Genomic DNA, 22,759 nt, shown 5'->3' with positions numbered 1-22,759 from the left:
CGAGCCATCCAAGCATCTCCGAAATGTGCTTATATATTACAGAGACATTTAAATTAGGTACCTGTGCAAATCAGCAGGTCATTAATCACCCACTCGTTTAATTGGTTTTCCTGCCAAATTGGTTACAGATAAATAATTAAAGTTAAAAAGTGGGTTTGGAGGCATTCTGCTGGAAAGCTGGGTCAGGAGCTGGAAGGGAAGTCTGGCAACTGCTGGACTGGCAGAGCCCATTGCATGGCAGCCACTGGGAGTACCCAACTGGGAGGGTCCTTGCCACACAGGGACCCCCCATCCCCTCCTGTCCCCAGAGATGGGGAAAAGAAGGGGCAGCTGCCCACACAGGCCACACTCGGGAGCAGGGGGATGCAGGCAGGGCAGTGAGCAGCTCATTGCTGTGCATGGTGAGTGTGGGTTTTTCAGTGCACTTGGCTGCTAATCATGCATAATAATCACATTTGCAGAACACAAATGTCACTTGGCTGAGTGCTTTAATTTACTGCCCTGTAAACACACCCTGGGGATCACTGGGCCCATAAAACATTGAGGAGGGCCCTCATTTCCTGGATGCCATCCGCCACCAAACTGCATCGTGGAGCATCATCCACATGAAGCATCAGTGAGGGATGTGTCTCCATGTCCCCATCCTGTCCCATGACCTTGGTGCAGCTTTCCTTCGGGCAAAGAGCCCCAGGAAGGAACAGAACCCAGCTCCTGCAGCATCTCAGCACCACTCCATCCTCACGGTATGTGCCCTGTGCCATCTGCACCATCACAAGCCTCAAAGATGCTCTGAGGTGCCAGGGAGCTCTGGTATAGGAACAGAGCTGTGCTCAAAGCCATGCAGGTTGCAGGGGGCAGCATTGCCTTCGGTTGTTCTGGGGCTCTGACCCACCCTTCCCAGCAACACAGGGAACTTTGGGCACTTATTCAGAACAGAACATTCCCTTCCCAGAACTTTCCTTTCACCTGAGGGGAGCCAGGTGCTGCAGCAACCTTTGGCTTTACAGCTGCCGGTGAATTTAGTGGGAAATCTAGAAGGGGATGAACGGGAGCAGGTCAGTGTCAGAAGTTCTGATGTCACGAGGACAAACCCCAATGAACTATGGGAGCCATGACCCAGCTCTCAGTCTCCGTCCCTCAGGATTTCAGGCTCTGTTCTTGCTGCTCCCCACCTCACCAAACTCTCAGCATCCTTCATCACTTTCTGATTGCCTCAGCCACTTTCTCTTGTTGTTCTCGTTAACGGCAGGTCTCAATAAGTAGTTCACTAACTCAGCCATTTGAGGATCATCATTAATTTAATATCCTTCCTCATTTATTAATGGGCCTACTTTGTCTTGGCTCTCCAGTATTTCCTTTTCCCCTTGATATGTTTGTTAAAGCCCTTCCTATTCCCCTCAGCTGCATGGCTACCACTAATGTTTGCTTTTCCTCCTGCCTCTCACATTTCTCTCCAACCTTAAATGACTTGGCCTTCAGTACAGAACTTTGTTCACTCTGTGCTGTGGAGCATTCCCTGGAGACACACGGGTCCCTGATCACAGTATCCTCCTCCAGCAGCTCCTGCTGCCCAGTCCTTGGGGTGGAGCAGCCACAAAGTTCTGTTTGGAGCTGTGGAACATGTGGGAGCCCAGAGTGCATCCAAAAGGGATGCTTGGCCTTGCTGCAGTGTTGCCAGGGAAGCAGAGGCCTGGAGATATGTCTGTTTACATAAGGAACGTTGATTAATGAATGTACAGACGAGATAATGAAGCAGAGGCTGGGAAGCACCAGGGTTATCTCACCATCACAAGGTGATTTCCCCATCCTGTCCCCATGTACTGACAGAGACAGCCTGCAGCCATGCCAAGACCCATAGCCATGGGATAAGAGATCCTGGGGACACCTGGGACACACACTTTGGTGACACAGAAGTGAGTCTGTGAGATCTTCCAAAGGCACCTGGACTTGGTTCTGGGCACCCTGCTCTGGGTGGCTCTGCTGGGGCAGGGTTGGATCAGATGGACCCAGGGGTGCCTCCAGCCTCAGCCACTCTGTGACTCTGATTCTGAATCTGCAGTAGACCATCATGGGTTCACCAAGCTTTTGGCCAAGGGACATCTTGGGTGAACAGGGGAGGCTTGGAGCACCATGAAGAGGAGCAGAGGGGAGGCTGGGAGCACAGCCCCGGTACCCAGGGCTTAGACAGACCCATTCTGTGTCCCCCAGGTCCCTGTGCAGGATAAGGATTTGTGTTACTAGGGACCTCCACTCCCATTCACATCCCTGTGTGCCAGTGGGATGCTGGGGACAATGGGGACCCCCATGGCACTGCTGTCCTGGGACACTTTCACATGAGGAAGCCAGCAGTGTGGGGCTGAGGTTTGTCCCTTTCCACACTGCCTGTGTCACTTGCTGTCTCACATGGTAACACACAACTGCACTCCATCTCTCAGTACCCCATATTCTCCATCTCCCATTACCCCACAGTGCAGCATCCACCCTGTGGTACTCCATGCTCACCTCACAGCTAAGAACATGGTACTCCATGTTCTTCATCTCTTGGTGCTCCACATTCTCCATCTCATGTCACTCCATCTTCTCCATCCATAGTACCTTATGTTCTCCATTCCACAGTACTCCATATTCCTCACTCCTTGGCACCCCATGTTCTCCATCCCCTGGCGCTCCACATTCTCTATTCCATAGAAGCCCACATTCTCCACCCCATAGTACACCATGTTGTCCATCCCATGGCATCTTCAGTTTCCCTTCCCATGGCACCCAACATCTCCCTTCCATGGCATCCTGTGTTCCACAACCCACAGCACCCTATGTTCTGTATCCCATGGCACCACACATTCTCCATTTCCTGGTAACCCATGTTATCCATCCCACAGTACACCATTTTGTCCATTCCGTGGTGCCCCACATTCTCCATCCCTTGTCACCCTGTGTTCCCTATCCCACAGTACCCCATGTTCTCCGTTCATGGTACCCCATGTTCTTCATTTTGCAGTAATCCATATCCCCCACTCCTTGGCACCCCATGTTCTTCATCCCACAGTACACCATGCTCTCCATCCGTGGTACTCTCTATGTTCTCCATTCCAAGGTGCTCCATATCCTCCGCTCCTTCTCACCCCATGTTCTCCATCCCACACCATGTTGTCCATCCCATGGCACCCCACATTTGCCAACCCGTGGAACACCATGTTCTCTATACCATGGAATCCCATGTTCTCCTGCCTATGGCAAATGTTCTCTACCCCATGGCACCCCACGTTCTCATCCCATGGTACCCCACCATGCCCTACAGTGCATCACCACACCCTGTGCTCCCACCTGACACCCCACATCCAAGCCATGACCTCCTCCCAGAGGATCCATCCTCACCAGCACCCACCAGAAGCTTAACCTTCCAGTGGGGTCTGTGACCACCTCCTCTGCCCCCTTCATAAATACGTAGAAACAAAAGCAGTGCTCTCTACTGAGCCCACCGGCTCTCAGCAGTGACCTTTCTGAAACAATATGTGCTGCGTTGCCATGGTGAAGCAGCAATTATGGGGGAAATGCTCCCTGGCAGCCCAGCACTGACACACGATGAGAGTGCGGCCCAAAGCACCCAGACACCTCAGAACAGCTCTGTCCTCTGCTGCTGGAAAGCATCCCTTTAGAAGGCACCCAGGGGCAGTGAGGCTGGGTTTGGGGGCAGTGGTTTGCATACAATACAGACTCCCCTGCTCCCACCTCAGCCCCACTGTCTCCAAACAGTGTGACAGTGCCCATGTGCCACTGTGCAGAATCACGGAGCACTCTCCTCAGCTATTTATTTCACCTTGTTTTGGAGGTGGGTGAAATCCCTTTGCAGCCATGTGGAGCTTTATTGCCGCTGAGTCACAAATGGAGGAGTTTCTCTCCTCCCGGGAGCTGGAGGGCTGCAGTTAGAGGCTTGACACTGTGCAGAATGCTTTGCTCCCCACAGCAGGTTGGAAGTGTTCCTCCAGAATCTGGAGGCTTGGAGTGGAGGAGGGATGGTGCATGGCATGGGGCGTGCTCCCTGCCCCAGCACTGCCCCAAAATATAGCCAATGCAACCTGAATACATGGGACTCTTCTCCTTGGTTTATTTTTTGTTTGTTTTTTTTGCAACACCCAACGGGATTTGCCAAGTGGGCATTGCTCAGGTGCACTGCTGTGGTGCAGTGCTCTCGTGCAGAGATGCTGCATGGAAAAAGGGTGATCACTGGGGCATGGGCACAGTCTGTGAGGACTGAGCATCCCCACTGTACCTGCACAAATTAAATGGAATAATTCATTTGCTTTGGCTTTACTCTGCGTGGCATAGCTAGCACAAGCACTGGGGTGTCATCAGGTTTGGGATCCAAGCCTGGTTAGGTGCAGAGGACCACAAATGTAGTGCCCCCACCAGCAGAGGAATGATCATCTCCTCTTTTTGGAATTTTGGCATGGCTCAGCCTCTCAGGGTAATGCTTCCGTTGCATTTGCATTGCTCATGTTTGCTGAATACTTCCCAGGCTTTTAGGTGGCTCTGTGACAAGTGACGCCAGCAAGGAGCCACCTTGCTTGTGCCCCTACCTGCCACAGGGACTCAGCCACCCCCCTTTGCCAGTGCACTGCAGTGACCTGGGGGGTGCACTCAGGGCCATTTCTGGGGGTTTCCCACAACCCCAAACACAACACAGATCCCTCACTGCGTGCCGTGGGGTCCTGCTCCCTTCCTTCCCCCCGAACAGGTTTCGCTCGCCGGCACAGCTGCCGCCTCCAGATGTCGCGGGGATGCGTGGAGGCAGGCAGGCTGCTCAGCCCACAGCTGCTCCCTGCTTCTCCTGCAATTGCTTTTGCAAATATTGTGCGTGCTCAGCTCTTCGGAGCTAATCTCCCTCCCGCAGGCAGGGATGGGGCCGGGTGGGCCGGGACCTCCTGCAGGGTGGGCTCCATTCCGTCTCCCTCCCCGGCGCTGTGCATCCCGCACTGGCAGCGCCTGGAAGCATCAGCACGAGCCATGCACTCGCTCAGTGCCATCCATCAGCCCCCTGGCAAACGCCGTGTGACACCCCCCCGCTGATTTATCCGAGGCCAATGGAGTCAGGAAAAACAGCTGGTAAATCCTTCCCCGGCAGCCGGCGGGTTATTAATGCGGCCAAGTGTGGAGGCAGCCAGAAATCTGCAGGGCTGTGCTGGTGAGGGGATGTGGAAGGATGCAGAGCTCCATCCTGATGGTGCTGGAGCGGTTTGGTGGGCCCCAGGTGCTGCTGTGGCATCCCCAGGGAGAGAGAGTTGTGCTGGGGATGAGTATCCCTTGGGTGGGGACATGGCTAGGTGCAGGGTGCGATGATGGAAAAGGTGGCATCAGCTCTGTGGGTGCTGAGCGAGGGCTGCAGAGCCTTGATTGTGATATGAAAACCCATAGATGCCACGCTGTGACATGGTGACATTCAGAGTCCAGACCATAACATGGGAACACACGGAGTCCAGGCTGTGACATAGGGATGTACAGAACCCTGGGCTGTGGTATGGGAGCCTGCAGAGTCCAGGCTGTGTCATGGAGACCCACAGAGCTCATGGTTTGACACAGGGACACACCAATCCCATGCCGCAACCTAGAGACCCATAGGGGACACATCAATCCTGTGCTATGATGTGGAGACATGTAGGCTCCAAATCATGGCATGGAAACACACAGAGCCCAGGCTCTGGCATTGGGACACACCAATCCCATGCTATGACGTGGGGACATACGGAGCCCAGGCTGTAACATGGGACATATAGAGTGCCCCACTCACGGCAGCCTGTGCTGCCCTTCACACCTCCCCACTGCAGGGAGGGGGCACCCCTGAGGACAGACCCTTGTCCTCTTGCTGCCACCCCTTGTGTCCCTGCACTGTTTGTCGGGTGGAGGCTGGGAAGGGGGGCCGTGGGGAGCCGGGAGCTGCGTAGCCAAGCAGGTGCAGCTGCAATCAGCGCTGCTTCCAGCCTCTTTGCTCAGTTCCTCAAGGTTATTTCGAAAATTGAATATTCAATTAATGCACGAGTGGCTTCATGGGGCTCACGGGGCTCTTGTCCCCTGGGTGCAGGCACCATTGGAGCAGCACCTGCTGTGAGGAGGAAGCGCTTCCTCCTCCTCTCCTCCCTTCACCTCATCCACATGATGGGGTGCAAGCAGGCAAGAATGGAAGCCCCAGCCCCCCCACCTCCCCCAGCTGCCCACAGATCCTCCCACAAGGTGACCCAGAGATACTGTCTGAAATCTTGGACTGGGGGTAGTTATATATCCTTCAGTGGTTCTATGCTGTGTGCTGAGCCACCTGGGACACAGCCTGCCCAGGTAAGTTGTCCCATGTCCCCAGGGCCACCAAGGAGATGTCCCAAACCCAAGGCAAGCAGAAGAGCTCTGCTTGCTCCTACGAGGCATGGAGATGAAGTTAAAAGATGAGAAAACATCCAGCCCCAGTCTGACTCCAATTCCAAGTGCAGTGGCAAGGGGAGATCTCACTGTCCCCACTCCACAGCTGGGATGTGCTCCCCAGATGACATGTCCCATCTGCAGGGGCATGAGCCCATCCTATGGAGCTGTGCCCACTGACCCCACCTTCATGGCACAGTGGTGCCCACTGTTTCCCCCATCCCCCAGGGATGGAGCCCCTACACCCTGATTCGTCACCACCCCCAAGTCCTCACACGCTGCTGGGCTCACCAAGTGGGCCATGCCCCCAGACCTGGGGACAGCGAGCCTGCTGGGAGTGCAGGCAGCAGATGCTGAGCCGGGATTAACATTCACTGGCAGAAAAGAAGAAAAAAAACCAACACATTGGATCATAGCTCCCCAGAGACATGCTGCCACTGCCTTCGTTAAGGAGCTCCATTCGGACTTGTCCCATGCATGCACACCTCAGATGGAGCCAGCATCTTGCTCCAAGCTCCTTTCATGTACCCTTGGGGCAACCTCTTCCTGTTGCCATCCCATACGGGCACTGGATCTGAGTGGGCACCACTGAGGGGTTGGTGACCAAACTGGGCTTAGTACTGGGCTTGGTGTCATCCCAGTGGCCAGGCCATCCCCGTGGACACATGCAGTGGCTGGGAGATGAGTGAGTGTCTTGTGTGAGGTTTGGAGGTTGAGAGGGACCTGTGGGGTGTGGGATCCAGCTGGTGGGTGCCAGCTGCACTGCATCCATGACTGCACTTTCCCAAGCCCTGTGCACCCTGGGGAGCTGACATACCCTGTGCCAACACTGGGCTGTGGCTGGCACCTCCTGGAGCTGCCAAGGCTTCCTGCATCCCCTGTGTGTGCATTGCCCAGCACCCCAAAGCTCTGCTCAGTGCCTGCTCTCGGTGGCCATCAAGTGCTGCAGAGAGGCAGCCGTGGTGCTGCAATTAGCCAGGTACAGCAGGAAGACTCTTGCAGCCTGACAGCTCTTCTGGAGCCAAATGGGAACCAATTAATCTAATTAAAGTGGCCTCCAGCTCGTTAGCCCTGCCCAGCTCATGGGGCTGCGAAGGTTCCACATCCTCGCGCCATAACTGCCCATGGGCAGCTGCATCCTGTGAATCTGGGGTGCTCAGGGTGAACAGAGGATGCTAGAGCTTGGTGCGTGTGGGATGTGAACCTTGGGGTTCTGGGGGTGTCCGTGGGAGGGGATGCTCTGAGAGGAGCACAGGGCTGAGGTGACAGCAGTGCCACCCGTGCTGGCACGTCCCGGCGAGGGCAGCAGCATCCTGCCCGCTAATTAGGAGGCAATGAGAGGAGGAGGCACAGTGCACAGGTGGCTGTCAGCAGGGCTCTGGCACTCACACCACCTAATTAGATGCCCTGCCAGCCCTTAACGAGGACAAATGAGAGGGCAGGTAGTACGGTGCCGGGCTGCGGCTTCTGCACCCCACCCCACGTGCAGCCCTGGCTTGGTGCCATTGCCCCTCTCCTCCACCCCACAGCAGCAGCCACCCCACAGGGCATCCCACAGCGTGGCCAATGCCAGTTCCATGCCCGCATCCGTGCGGCTGCATCCAGCTGCACTGATTTTTAGTTCCTGTGCAACTCTGCATGTGCATGCATCCCTTCTTCCCACGTGCATCCCTTCTTCCTGTGTGCATTCCTTTTTTCCCACGAGCACCTCTTCTCCTTGCGTGAGCCCCTAGTTCTCACGTACATCCCTTGTCCCTATCTGCATCCTTTCTCCACCTGTGCATCCTCCTCCCTGCATGCACATCCTTTCTCCCCATATGCGTCCCCTCTCCCAGTGTGCAGCCCTTTTCCTCGTATGCATTCCTCCTCCCCACGTGCATCCTTTCTCCCCACGTGGATCCTTTTTCCCCCTACGTATCCCTTCTCCCCACGTGCATCCTTTGCACGCCCATCCCTTCTCCCCATATGCAGTCTTCCTCCCTGTGTGCATCCCTTCTCTACATGTGCAACCCTTCTACCCTTGTGCGTCCCTTTTGCTCATAATATCCCCTCTCCCCATACACATCCATTCTCCCTATGTGTGTCCCTTCTGCCCATACACACCCCTTCTCTTTTGTGCATTATCTCACACTCACCCCCACCACAAATCACCCCCCAGCAGCTGGCAGCCTCTTCCCCAGGCCCACAGCCAGGCAGGATCAGCCGCATGCGTTCTGTCACAGCCCCACCAGCTGCCTCCCCTCTGCTGCCTCCCATCACGCTGCAAATTTTTAGGGTACCCCAGGACTCATCCTGATGCCATGTGGCACCCAGAAAGGGACAGGGGTGATAAAATAGATAGCTATGAGAGCGGCATTGGGGGCAGCGGGGCTGGGCAGGGGTCCCACAGCCTCAGTGCCCCGGGTGCTGGGCTGGCCTGCAGGGATGATGGAGCAGATGATGCTCTTGGTCTGAGGCAGAGTGAGGTTGCCATGGAGACCAGGGATGTCATTTTAAGGAGGCGCAGAGGCGTTCGCACCCATCCGTCTGGGCTGCAGCCGGCAGTGAGCAGTGAGGCAAGCAGGGCCGGTGGGATCCCCTTAAATCCTGGGATCTCTTTCAATCCCAGCAGGGGTGGCTTGTACCCATAGTGCCACCCTGTCCCCAAAGGGACGGCTGGGTGCAAATGGTGGTACTGGGTTCCAGCTGCCCATAGGGGAGAGCCTGCGAGGGCTGGGGGTCACTTTGCACACACCCCCAAATTTCCCAAGTGGGAAGGGAAGGGGGTTGGGGTGAGGTTTGAGGGGATGGTAGTGGAGGCCAAGCTTCCTTTGCTATTTAAGCTTTAATTTAAATGAGGCCTTACATCTTAGGAAGCTGCGGGAGCAGACTGTTGTCCTCTGCTGGAGCCCCTCTGCATTGCCACAGCCCTGTGCAGCAAGGGGAAAACCACTTGGAGTCCAGGAGAGATGCACCAGGACCTCCATAGGAAAAAGCAGCCCTAAATTCAGAGGTGAATAAAAGGATGCACTGTTGTCTGCTTGTCCTGAGGGAATTAAGTCCGGGCTGGTGCCTGAGGGGGGGGGCACTCGCTGCTTGCATGCTGCTTGCTGCAGCCCAGCCTGGAGATCCTTTGCAGAGGGTTGCACACCTTGGGTAAGCAGCTCTGCACTGCAGCCTGTCCCGAACCAGAGCAAATCCTGTGCAGCCACACAATAAGTGTGCAGGGATGGAATGCAGATGCGCAGTGTGCCATGCAGGTGGAAGTGTGCAGAGCGTGCAGCACATGGGAGGCATGAATGCAGTCACACAGGCACAGGGTGAGCAGTGCGTGGCCTTTCTGTGGCTGCAATTTACATGGTGTGAGGTGCATGCATGCTTGCAGTGTGCTGTGCACACAGAGCTAGGAGTCTGCACGCTGCAGTGTGCACTCACTGGGGGGGGTGTGCAAGCTGTTCAATGTGGTGTGTGTGGTGCACGATGGGAGGTGTGAGCTGTGCAGTGCAACACAGTGTGCGTGCATGGAGTGCATTGGGAAGTGTGAGCTGTGCAATGCAGTGGGGTGTGTACATGTAGTGCCCTCGCACTGGGAGACGTGAGTCGTGCTGTTCAGTGAGGTGTATGTCTGCAGCGTGTGCAGCAAGAAGTACGAGTTGTGCTGCAAGAAGTAGGAGTTGTGCAGCGTTATATGCAGTGCAAGATACAGGTATGCAGTGTACACACTGTGTGCATGCAGTGCACTCCGCTGGGAGGTGAGAGCTGTGCAGTGCAGCACACGAAGCAGGGCACGTGCATGCACAAACAGCAAGCAGTGAGCAGCATGCCTGCCCCAGCCTGTAGCAAGGGTCAGCTCACAGTGAGCAGGGGGTGCATGGAGCAGGACCAGGCATTGGCACAGGGCTCTGGCAGGATCCAGCTGTGCTCCAGCTGCTGCTCTGTGTCAGCATCCCCCGGGAAGGGCAGGAAGAGCAGCTCCTGCCCTGCCTGCCAAGCCTCCCACTGATGCTCTACAACAGCAGAAAAGGGAACAAAAATTCACGTTTTCACATTTAGCTTCCTTTGTACTCAGCTAATTAGCGCCTGAGTCTGGTGATGTCATTAAAGCAGCACTAAGTCTTTATTGGGGTAATTTAATTTTCCCTTTCATATCAGGATGATTTCCTTTGTTGGGGTAGGTGCTGGGGAGGGGGAAGGGCCCATGTAGACAATTCCTATTGTCGAGATAAATAATTCCCCTGAGGATTGACAGGGGGGGCGGCGGGCTGGGGGCTGGGTGCTGTCACTCACAGGGTGCCAGCAGGAGCTGGGTGCCATGAGATGCTACAGGATGCTGAGGGGTGCTGTGCTGTGTTCTATCTGCTCCAAGCAGCTCCAGGATGATGCTGGCTTCTTTCTGGGGTCCCCCATGCAGCACAGAAGCAGGGACCCCCAGCAGCCCTCACAGGGTGGTCTCACTGGGGGGTTTTGGATGCAGTGGGCCCAGGAGAGGTCCTGACCACAGGAAAGAGGCGTCCCATGGGATTGGAACCTGTGAACATCACTGCCACCAGGTCCCCATTCCCCTCCCTCCAGGCTCAGCACACCTCTCTTGGAGCTCCTGTTTCTGTCACAGCGGTGTCCCCAAGGCTTGAGCATTGTGCTAGGGTTCAGAGGGGATGATGACCCCAATCTGTGGGACAGCAGTGGTGGCACTGCATCAGATGTGTCAGAGCATCACCAGAGAGTGGTGGGGTGGCTGGTGCCATCCCAAACCTCATCAGCTTTAACCTCCTAGACATTTCCAGAGGAGGAAAGGGAAGGGAAGGGAAGGGAAGGGAAGGGAAGGGAAGGGAAGGGAAGGGAAGGGAAGGGAAGGGAAGGGAAGGGAAGGGAAGGGAAGGGAAGGGAAGGGAAGGGAAGGGAAGGGAAGGGAAGGGAAGGGAAGGGAAGGGAAGGGAAGGGAAGGGAAGGGAAGGGAAGGGAAGGGAAGGGAAGGGAAGGGAAGGGAAGGGAAGGGAAGGGAAGGGAAGGGAAGGGAAGGGAAGGGAAGGGAAGGGAAGGGAAGGGAAGGGAAGGGAAGGAACATGTCCAGGAAGTGGAGGCAATGGGACGAACCACTTTCTGCTCAACCCCAGCTCCAGGTCCCCAAAGCAGTGACTCCTCCCAGCCTCTCTTGCAGCCCAACCATGGGTCCCCACTTCCCCACAGCCAAGGAGTGAGGGCTGCAGAGGGGATCGTCACACCCACAACGCAAATACCAGCTTGTTGGTAATTAGCAACTGCTTCGAGAGGAGCGATGAGAAGCCAGGGACAGGCAGGCGGATCGCTATTAAAAGCTGCCGCGTGTGATCCTTCCCCAAGCCTGCCGACCCATCCTTACCTGGCCCATGAGGATGCAGATGCAAACCTGGTGTTAATGCATTGTTTGGGATGAGCTGTGACTGTGGGAGCAGGGTTGGGCTATGATGGCTGAGCTACAGAGCACATCTCTTGGCTGCTGCCCCAGCACCCCTCCTGACAGTGCTGGGAGCCATCAGCACCCTACAGGCCCCCCCCCCTAGAGAAGCCACTTGCCAAAATGTTAAGGGCTCGTTTGCTTTGAGTGGAAGGGAAGCACATGCTGAAAGGCCGGTGTGCCAAGTGCTCCTTGTGCCTTCCGGAGCACAGGGGCCAGGAAAAGCTCATCCGTGCTGGGAAGCATCATCAAGTGGCTCCTCTGTGTGCTCAACCCCTGAAATGCTTCTTTTCAATGTCGTGGAGTTTGGCTGAAAGGTATCCCAAAGCAACCCATTGCTAGAGGAGATATGTGCACAGAGAAGGTGAACGTTGGCCATTTGGTGTGTGTGCAGTTGGGATTTGCTCCCCAGTTGGGTGGGCACTACCCTGGTACCTGCACACCCAGAGGATGCTTGGGGGCAGTGGTGTGATGCCTGCACAGAGCCAAGGTGGGTGTGGGGAGGCCCACAGGCAGGAGCTAACCTACTTCTATCTCCCTGAGATTGGTGCTCCATCCCTGCTCTGGGAGATGAAACCAAGTAGTTGCTGCCTGAGTTGGTGCAACAGAGAGAGAGGATCCATGAGACACCCCCAAGGATGTTCTGCAGGGCACCAGGGACCTTCCTGCTCCCAGTCTGTTCAGAGAACTGGTGGAGAAGTCACAAGAAGGCAAACTGATATCACTGATGTATGAGGTCACTGGGGTGGTTACCCAAAACTGTCACCCCTATGGGGAGATGGTCTGCAGGGAACCCCTATGTCCTGGCATGAGCTGGAGACAGAGCATGGACTCCAGGCACTGCTTAAAGACTCTTTAAGAACAGGATGTGCAGGATGCTACCACACTTCCTAGCTCCTTGCAGCCCACCTTCCCTCCAGGACAAAAGCAGCTCCCTGAGCTCTCCTTCTGCCTGGGCTGTTGTCACACCTCTGGGAGCAGCATGGGTCTTCTCACCTTTATTTCTGGAGGTGGAAGAAAGTCTCACACCTGTTTTTCAACCTCTCCCTCCACACTCATCCCCATGGTGATGGAGATGGGATGGGGATAGGAATGGAGATGGTGGTAGGGATGAGGATGGGGATGGGAATGGAGGTAGGGATGGGGATGGCAGTGGGAATGGAAATAGGGATAGGGATGGGGATCGGATGGAAGTGGGGTGGGAATGGGGATGGGGATGGAGGTAGGGATAGGACAGAGATGGGGATGGAAGTAGGAATGCAGCAAGGAATGGAGCTGGAAATGGAGCAAGGATGGGATACGAATGAAGTTGGGGATAGAAATGGGGATGGAGATAAGGGTGAAGCTGGAGATGGAGCAAGGAATTGAAGGTGGGTTAGAAATAGGGATGGAGCTGGGAATGGAATTAGGAATAGAGATAGATGTAAACTGGGATGGAACTGTGTAGGAGGAAGGGGAAGGAAATGCTAATGGGGCAAGGAAGGGTGCTGGGAACATATCTGGGTATGGAGCTCCATCCTCATCTCCTGGGAGTACCTCAGAGCTGCCCACAGCACTCTGTCCCCACATCCATTGCCATGGTGAGTGGCACCTCCTGGCAGGGAGAGGCACAGGGAGCTGAGGGGTGACAGAGGGGGGTCCTGCCCTGGATAAAGGGATGAGGAAGATGAGAAGAAGCCCTCAGCCCCGTGCTGTGCAGGAGATGGAACACGAGGGGACCTCAAGTGCCTGCAGGCGAGGAAAGGCAGGGAAGGGGGGGGGAGAGATCTTTTCATCTAAAAGGTTACATTTGTCCTACTTCCTCCCATCTCCAGCAATTAACTTGAAGGGAGACATCACTGCTAATTGAGCAGTGAAGATCAGGAGCAACAATTACGCCTTTTGACAAGAGACAGCACAAGAGGGACTGCTCCGAGGCTGAGAATGGTAGGGAACGGTTTCTATGGCAATGTAACTTTCCTCTCTTCCTCTCCAGCCATAGAAATGATAAAAATGTAGATTTCTCCCTGATTAAGGATTTAATGAAAATAAAGAAAATTCCTTATATATTAAAAAATGAAAAAAGCGAAGAGTGGAAAAAAAAAGAAAAGGAAAAAAAGAGGTGGGGGGAAAGAAAAAAAAAAAAGAAAAGGAAAAATCGATAGGATGCAATGGTTAGCATGAGTCTGCGGCTGTGGGGAGAATCGATGTCCTCCTGGAGGTTGGACACGGTGAAATCTATTACGGCGACGTGCCGAGGACTGGAGGCGGCCGTGCAGCTCCGTAATTAGGCAGCGGGCTCACACAGAAACGTGAGGGCTCTATTCAGATCTCTGATCAAAGGAGCTGCCCATCAAAGAGCTCCTCGCGCCGGCTTCTCCTCAACCCCCCCCTCCTTCCCTCCAGCCCTCCCTGAAATCATTATTTTTAGTGTTAATTATTCAGCCCGCTCCCTCTCTGAGGCTGTGCTCGGTGTTGGTGTGAAGCTGTTTGCAAGCATTGGGGCAGTTTGGGGCTGTTTTTCATTTTTGGAGCTGTGGTTCCCCATCCCATGCATGGAGATGGTAGGGTGGGATGGGATGGGATGGGGTCAGGTGGGATGGGATTAGATGGGATGGGAGGATGAAAAGGATGGGAAGGGATGGGATGGGATGGGATGGGATGGGATGGGATGGGATGGGATGGGATGGGATGGGATGGGATGGGATGGGATGGGATAGGAAGGGATGGGATGGAGTGGGGTGAGGTGGGATGGGATGGGACGGGACGGGGTGGGGTGGGATGGGATGGGATGGGATGGGATGGGATGGGATGGGATGGGATGGGGTGGGATGAGTTTCTCCAGCCTGAGTGCATGGAGGGACTTCCCTGCTCTTCAGCTCCCAGTTTATTGCCAAAGCAGAGCGTGAAACACACATAAACAAACCCAGTGGCGAGGAATAAGTCGCTATCAAATCAACAAATTAATCTAATTAAAGGGCTGATGAAGTCGGTGCGGGTAACTCTAACAGCTCCTTCTTGGCGCCCCATTCCTCTGCAATGGGGACGTGGTGGGGACCCCAGTGTGACACTGATGCCTGCACACATCCTACTCCGTGCATGGCGCGGATGGCAAATGTGGATGCAAAGTAGATGATTCCCCAGGATTAACGCTGCAGCTCGAGCCTGCAAAATGTATGCGGGAGCCGCCTTTGGAGCGAGATCGCTTAAACCTAAGCCTGCTTTAAGGTATTGGAGGAACAATTTTATCAGTGCTGTTTGCAGAGCTTTGTCGGCTGCGCCTTGCCGTGCACTGGCACATGCCTGCACACATGTGCTCAGCTGGGTGCACTCGGGCAGCACTCACACACGGCACTACCCCTGCCCTGCTGTAAGGCCAAAACTGCACTGAGCCCTTCTCTGTGGTCCTGGTGCATCTCAATGCATCTTGGTGCACCTCAGAGCTCCTTGTTGCATCCCGGTGCATGCAAGTAGAAGTTGTTTTCCTCTCTCCAGGTCATCCTTTATCCTAAATCTGTCCTTTCCTCTCGGGTGGGGGTGCAAACCACTGCCCCCGCTTGCCCCAAGACATTTGCAGTCATCATGTGTATGCATGCAAATGCATGCGTGCATGCAGAGCTGCACGATGTACCCACAAGCAGATACGTGCACATGTGTGTGCGTGCCCACTTGTGCCCACGTGAGCACCAGGCACACACAGTGCTGCTCACAGGGGCGGGGGGAGCTTGCTGGAGGGGAACTGTTTTCCAGCCTGCGCTGATGTAGTGTAGCAATCAGAATAACTTTGCTGATGAATATTTAAGCCGAGTGCTGAATATTTAAAGCATTCAATTATTTTAATGGTTTCTAAGTGTGACAGCGGGAGGGGTGGGGGGCTGGCTGGCCCTGGGCCGGCAGGCTGTGGGGCTGTGTTGTCCCTGCACGACGATGGCACCTTTGTGCAGTGCTAGAGCTTGGCTGTGCCCAGCTGCCCTGGCACTTCTGCGGTGTTCCAGTGCCCTCATTGCCCCTCACGCCAGCACTGTGTTGTTCCAGTCCCTCCTCCTGCCCAAACATATCATCACTCCCCACCGCTTCCACCACCACTGTTCCATGGGGGAAGCTCAATGGCATGGGATGCAAAAGCCCCATGGGCACCCCAGGGACATGGGCACGCAGCCGGGGTGCCACAGCCTCGATGTCCCCATGTCCTCAGGAGCCGGAGGTGGCGGGGAGCACACAAGAGCACTTTCCCATTGCCGCCATAAATATTCATATTCTTATACTAATTTTCCATGTACTTTTCTGTCACATCCAATTTTATTTTAATTTCCCTTTATAAACCTTCGCAGCTAATGCACTCTGTGCTCCCATGATTACCCCAATCAGGCTGTGCTTTCAGTACAGTCCCTGCCGGCAGCTCCTGGTGGAAGCTCCAAGTCAGCCACGCGTCCCTGCCACATGCATTTGTGTCTCATGCATGGCTGTCCCCATCATTACTCCTCCTGCCTGTCCTCTGCTTGCAGGGACACTTTGCCTGCAGGTCCTGCTCCTGCATGCAGGGCTGGTGGTGGCATGCTGCTCGGTGGGCTATGCCAGGGCAGCACCTCAGCTGTGCCATTCCTGCAAGGCTGTGCTATGCTACACTGTGCTTTGCCATGCAGCCTGGAAAGCTCAGTGTACCATCCTTGCAGGGCTGTGCCGTGCCATGCTGGCTGATGGAGGTGCCAGCCCTAGCTCTGCTGTTCTCCTTGCAGGCTGTTCCATGCCAGGCCTTACCATACCACACTGTGCTGGCTTCCCATGCACAGAGGCACCACCCCTACATGGCTGTGCCACGCTTTCCTGCTCCATGCCATGCCAATCCAAGCTGCCCAGGCTCAGTGGTGCCATCTATGCTGCTCTATGCTATGCTGTGCCATGCTGTGCCAGCCACGCTGTGCCATGCTATGATGTCCCATGCCATGTTGTGTCATCCTGTCCCATGCCGTGCCATGCTGTGCCAGGCCACGATGTGCTATATTGTCCCATGCCATGCCTTACTGTGCCATCCACACCTTGCTGTGCTATGGTGTCCCATGCCATGCTGTGCCATCCACACCATGCCCAGGTTGCCCAGAACATCTTCCCAGCAGTTCACAGCACATCCCTAGCGGCACAGGACATGCTCCCATCAGGACAGACATGTCCCCACCAGAACACAGCGTGTCCCCAGCGGCACAGAACACATCCTCTGCAGGACAGGACACATTCCCTTGCACAGAGAAAGGCACAGGGGCAGCCCCAGCAAGGTCTCACAGCAGCAGGCAATGGGAAGCGCCGCCAGTGAAAGGAAACAGCGCGGATGGAAATCTGTTCCCTGCCATCCACGGGGACATGAATTAAGGATGCTCTGGGAGCTGGCACCGCATTCCTCCTGGGGATCCGTGGAGCCCCCCGCGGGCAGGGCCACGCCGTCCCCCCACTCCTGCCAGCTGTGGGAAGCTGTGCAGGCTGTGCCAGCTCGCTTCTGAAGACCTCTTGATAAACATTTATAAACATTTGTAGTATTTTAAATTTCCCCTCAATAATTTATGACTAGTTATTTTATATACTTTAAAGTGGGTAATAATGTAAAATTCATAAGGCGGGAGCGCTCGGAGTGGCAGCGCAGCATCGCAGGGCTGGGAGTGGAGGCGCAGCCTTCCCCGCCTCCCACAGCTGGAAAAAGCTGGAAAGTTTGGGGCTGCGGCGGCCGTGGCAGACTGAGCTGAGAGGTGACAGGGGCATGGGGCCAGGGGACAGTGCAGGGAGTGGGCAGCGGTGGAGCGGGGGAGCTGGGGAAGGAGAGACGGGGATGAGAATGGGATGGGGATGGAGGGATGAGGGATTGGATAGGGATGGGGTGGGGATGGGGTGGAGGTGGGATGGAGGGATGAGGGATGGGAATCTGGATAGAGGGCTGGGGATTGAGGGATGGGGTTGGGATACGGATGGAGGGATGAGGGATGGGGATGGAGGGATGAGGGAAGCCAGGAGGAATGCGGGAGGATGAGCAGGAGCAGGGAGGAGGGATGTGTGTGAGGCTGTGATAACCACAGCAAGAGGCTGGGGAGAAGGAGGGATGGAGGCTGCAGCAGGGAGGGGCGAGAGCAGCTGGGAAGAGGAGATAAAGCAGGAGGAGAAGGGAGCCTGGCACCAGACACAGGCAGGTGGTGGGCGGGCGGGTGTGGGAGTGTGCAGAGATTTGGTGGAGGCATCTAAAGGGCTGAGCATGGGTAGGGTGCATGCAAAGATAGGGCGTGTGTATGGAAAGGATGCATGCACAGGTAGGATGCATACATGAGTAAGGTGCATGCACAGGTAGGACGCATGCATGAGTAGGGTATGAGCACGGGTGGGGTGCATGCACAGGTAGGACACATGCACAGGTAGGGTGTGTGCATGGTTAGGGAGCATGCACAGGCAGGAATCACGTTTGTATATGGTTGTGTGCATGGGTAGGTTTCATACCTGGGTAGGATGCATGTATGGGAAGGGTGTATGCATGAGTAGGGTGAAAGAGTGGGCATGCATAAGTTGCATGGACAGGTAGAGTGAGAGAGGGAGAATGGACAGGTAGGGTGGGTGCATGAATAGAATGCATGAACGAGTAATGTGTGTGCACAGATTGGTGTGTGCAAGCAAGGCTTGGGATGTAGGGGTTCTGGAGGGTGTGCATGCAGGGTGTTACTGAGAAGCCAAGCACACATGCAGAGTCAAGGGTGGCAGTGTGCATGCAGGCCAAAGGTGCACGCAGGACAGATGCATGCCCGAAGGTGTGTAAGGTGTGAAGAAAAGCACAGACTGTGCAAGGAGTACATTTGTGCAGTGAGAGGGAGCAGGGTGGGAATACCCGTGCAGGGGTGAGTGTGCACGTGCTGGGAGTGCACGTGCATCAGATGGTGCAGAGGTGTGCTGAACTGAGGCGCCTGCCCCCAACCCCAGCACTGCCTGGGCCCTCCAAGGGATCCCCAGCCCTGCCCAAACTGCTCAGCCATCCCAAATTCTTACAAATAATCCACCAGGAGCTGGCAGCCCCAGAGAGGGCCCTGCCACAGAATGAGCCCACATTCAATGCTATATATAGTGCTGCCATTATAGACACACGGATATATATTTATTTGTTCTGCTTCATGCCAGGATGCCAGGCAGGAGGGGGAGTGCACAGGCAGAGCACAGGCAGGGCTGTGGGGTGAGGTGTGCAAGGTATGAGCCTGTGTGTGGGGCAGGAGTGTGCATGCAATGTGCGTGCAGGATGGGAAAGCACATGCATGAGGCAAGAGGAGTGCACACAGAGGGCACCACTAAAGCAGGAGCGTGCATGCACGCGTGGGTGCTTGTGCAAGATGTGCAAGCAGTCTGCATGCAAAAACGGGGCAGCAACGTGCATGCAAGGTGTGTCTGCAGATTTAAAGTGCACCCATAAAGCATAGATATGTGCAAAGGGCAAGCAGCTATTTGCAGGAGGGAAGATGCTGGCCCCCAGACTCCGTGCTCCCCTGGTATGCTGTGAGTCTTGCTGTCCCTGCAGTCCTTTGCTCCTCGTCTCCCACAGCTTTTGCAGAACTGTGATGCAGTGCATGGGGCCACAAGCATCACACAGCAGCTGAGGCAGCAATGCATCACAGCACCTGGGGCTGAAGGAGCGCAATGGGGAGCAAGGAAGGAGCACCCAGGCCATGGGAAGGAGCCCAACCAGCAAGGGAAGGGGGGGGGGGGGGGGGGGGATATCTGTATTTTGATGATAATTTCCCATGTTTGTGGCTGTCAGATTCCTGCTTAGCAGCTCCCCCTCTGCGCAGTTGCTCTGAGGAGTTGACACCGCAATTGTTTTCTGAAGAGAACATGCGACTCCCTTCTTATGTATTCCCTTTCCCAGTGTTTGTATTTGCTTCAAAGTCTTCTCATCACCCTGTTTGGTGACAAAAACTCATGTCTGGAGATCAGGGTAATGTGTTGCTTTTCAAAGCTTGTGGAGGAGGGGGGTGGCAGACACGGCTTTGCTGCATTATTCACTTCCCTGCACACCCCAGGGTGCTCAGCACCCACCCATGGCCCGGCACAGTTGGGGTGCTGCACCCTCATGATACTGAGCCCTGCGACAGGGTTACTCTGCTCAGTATGGAGTGCATGGGTTTGGCTGGGGAGCTCCCACCTGACCCACCTGCTGTTTTTCCCCGGGATGGAGGCTGTTCCCTCTGCTGTGCCCCCAGCAATTTTACTCCTGAGCAAATTGGGTGGGAGCTGGGATGTGGGATGCAGCAATGTATGCAAACCCAGCGCAGCACTGAGGCTCAGCACCCACCCTGCGCAGCAGAGTTCAGACATGGTGTATGCAAAGTTGTGTATGCAAGGCTGGGTTTGCACGGCTGGGTATTGGACACATGGAATGGACACATGTAAAAGGATAGGAGCGCATGGCTAGGTGTGCATGGCTGCGTGTGCATGGCCAGGTGTGCACGCTGAATGCACCTGTCTGCACACAGCTGGGCACGCACTCTGAATGCAGCCCAGTGTGCTTAGTTGTGCTCACGCTGGATCTGCAACCAATAGAGCTGAGTGTGCATGGTTGGATGTGCACCCAGTAGAGCTGGGTGTGCACGACTGGGTGTGCACCAATAAACTGGGTGTGCATTGCAGCCCCAGCTCGCTCAGACGCACGCCATGAGCTGAGACCCACGCTGCCAGGTGCGCTGGCATTGCCTCCCCTCCGCGCGCACGCGGTGCCACGAGCACAGGCAGTTCTCTATCTAATTGATCAATTAATTATCCCTGGCATTCTGCTGCATATTGGTATTAGATGAAGGAATAGGCTAACAAGAAGATTAGGCATGTGTGTCTTCAAGGGAGTGTGAGAGGGGACGTGGGAGGGAGGAAAGGAGATGGGAGGTAGATGGGTACCAAACTGGGGCTGCAAAGGAGCTGGGCTGGCACCAGGGTACAGCTGCAGCAATGCAGAGATGCTATGGAGTGGGAAGGTGCTGCAGCGGTGCAATGAGAATGCTCTGCTGTGGAATCAGTGCCAGTCCCCCCTCAGCCAGCACCTCCCAGCCACTCCCCCAGGGCTGACCTGAGGTGGTGATGCGGGTGTCAGCCCTCCTGCCCCGTACAGGGGCTCATTAACAGGCCAGGCTGTCACTCAAGATTCATCCGGCCCTGGGGACAACCCTGGGGCTGTAGGATGCCCCCAGCCACCCCCAAGCAGGTGGCTTCACAGCACAGTGCGGGGACAGTGGGCAAAACATGGTGTCACCAAGCACCGTGCAGGGACAGGGGTGCAATTTGGGGACCACATGAGGTGCTGGAGAGCTGCGTGTTTGCAAGCGGACGTGCCAGAACCTGCCACTGTCCTTTCCTATCCCCACACCCCGTCACCATATCCTGTCCCCATCCTTGAGAGTACAGCAGCTTCCTGGCTCTGTGTCACTCTGTCCCAATCAGCAGGAGATGTGAAAGCCCAGAGTGACTGTCCGGGGGAACATGGCTCAGCGCATTGAGGAGAGACAACGATGGCACTTCCTCTGCTGCCCACCCTGCTGTCATTTGCTCTTCAGAGCACTGTCAGCCATGCAGCACCATCTGGCCACGCCTCGGTGCGCTCACGTACACACCTACATGCTCACACACACACGCACAAACCCCGAGCTCTGCAGCCCTTCTCATTTGCACACAGCAGCTCGTACAACACGCAGTGCCCACACCTTACCCTGCGTGCAGCTACGCTAGAGATGCATGCACACAGACGTGCACGCACAACTCACATCCTGCATGCACACACTTGCACAAACAGCAGTGGAGTACTGGCAAGCACAAGGTCCTGCTCCCAGCACTGGGTGCTGGGCACTGTGGGGACAGGGCAGCTGGGGGGCTGCACCCTCCTCCTCCTCCATTTAATAAAACATGAACGAGGTGCCAGCGTGGATTAGATTCACTTCCCCAGTGACAGAAAATCAAAGGCTTCTCCCATCTTTTCTAGAGGCGCGTTCCTGATTGATCTGGAAGCAGCAGCTCGGTGCGAGGGAAGGAGTCTATACACACGGCAACAGCTCTTTAATTTCTTAATTTAATATCTGACACGTAAAGATTCTCATTAAGCCAGTCAATGAAGCCTGGAAATACAATTTTCGTGCAAACTGTCGCTATCATAACTTACACGAAACTTCAGCTGGTGCCCTGTGAGCGGCGTGATTAAAACCATTCATCTTCCCTGTCAGCCTCCCGTCACCGCACCACCCGTGCCACCGCCGTTGGGTGCTGGGTGTGGGATGCACAGTGCCCACACTTGGGCATGGGTGACTATGGCATCACCCAGCAGGATGGTGGGAGGGAGAGCTTACCAAAGCCTGCTCGTTAGGGAAATGAATCCCTCTTGAGTGTCTGTGCTGTAGTACAAATAAAAGGTGTCGTACTTCAGCGCTGGTTATGTCCCAAATGGCAAGTGAAGGATTGGTGCTGAGGCTGTTCCTTGGGGTGTGCACAGGGCTGAGGGACACGGGGCCGGCATGGGGATGTGGACATTGCCAGGTTGGGATTTGTTCCAGAGGGGTTTGCTCTGCATGACAGGTGGTTGGTGGGGATCCATCTGCAGAGCAGGGAACCATGGGGACGGCCAGCTGCATGCAGCCCTGGTGCTGGGGCATGGTGTTAAGACACTGCTCTGCTCCATCAACAGTAGTGCTTATGGATAACATGCAAGATGCTGTGCTCCTGTCCAAAGCTGTCTCCCGTTGGACCTGGGGAGCATCCTTGCATCTGCATCAGGCCCCCAGCCCTGCATCTGCATCGGTTCCCTATCCCTGCATCTGCACTGGGTCCTCATCCTTGTGTCTGCACCAGGTCCTCATTCCTGTGTCTGCACCAGGTCCCCATCCCTACGTGCACACTGGATCTCCTTTCTCACCTCCATGCTGGGTTCCTATTCTTGCATCCACACTGAGTCCTCATCCCCGCATCTGCACTGGT

General features: G+C 55.4%; 1 long non-coding RNA gene across 1 annotated transcript; it reads left to right on the top strand.

Annotated features, from left to right (window-relative positions):
* The first annotated feature begins 17,493 nt into the window (after positions 1–17,493).
* LOC125700405 (uncharacterized) lies at positions 17,494–22,130 on the top strand. Its single transcript, XR_007379917.1, has 3 exons — positions 17,494–17,532; positions 19,677–19,745; positions 21,774–22,130. It is a non-coding gene; the product is annotated as an uncharacterized LOC125700405 (long non-coding RNA).
* The last annotated feature ends 629 nt before the right edge of the window (positions 22,131–22,759 follow it).

This window comes from Lagopus muta, chromosome 14 (genome assembly GCF_023343835.1).
Source record: "Lagopus muta isolate bLagMut1 chromosome 14, bLagMut1 primary, whole genome shotgun sequence".
In the NCBI taxonomy this organism is placed as follows: Eukaryota; Metazoa; Chordata; class Aves; order Galliformes; family Phasianidae; genus Lagopus; species Lagopus muta.
This window is presented reverse-complemented; position numbering and strand designations above follow the sequence as displayed.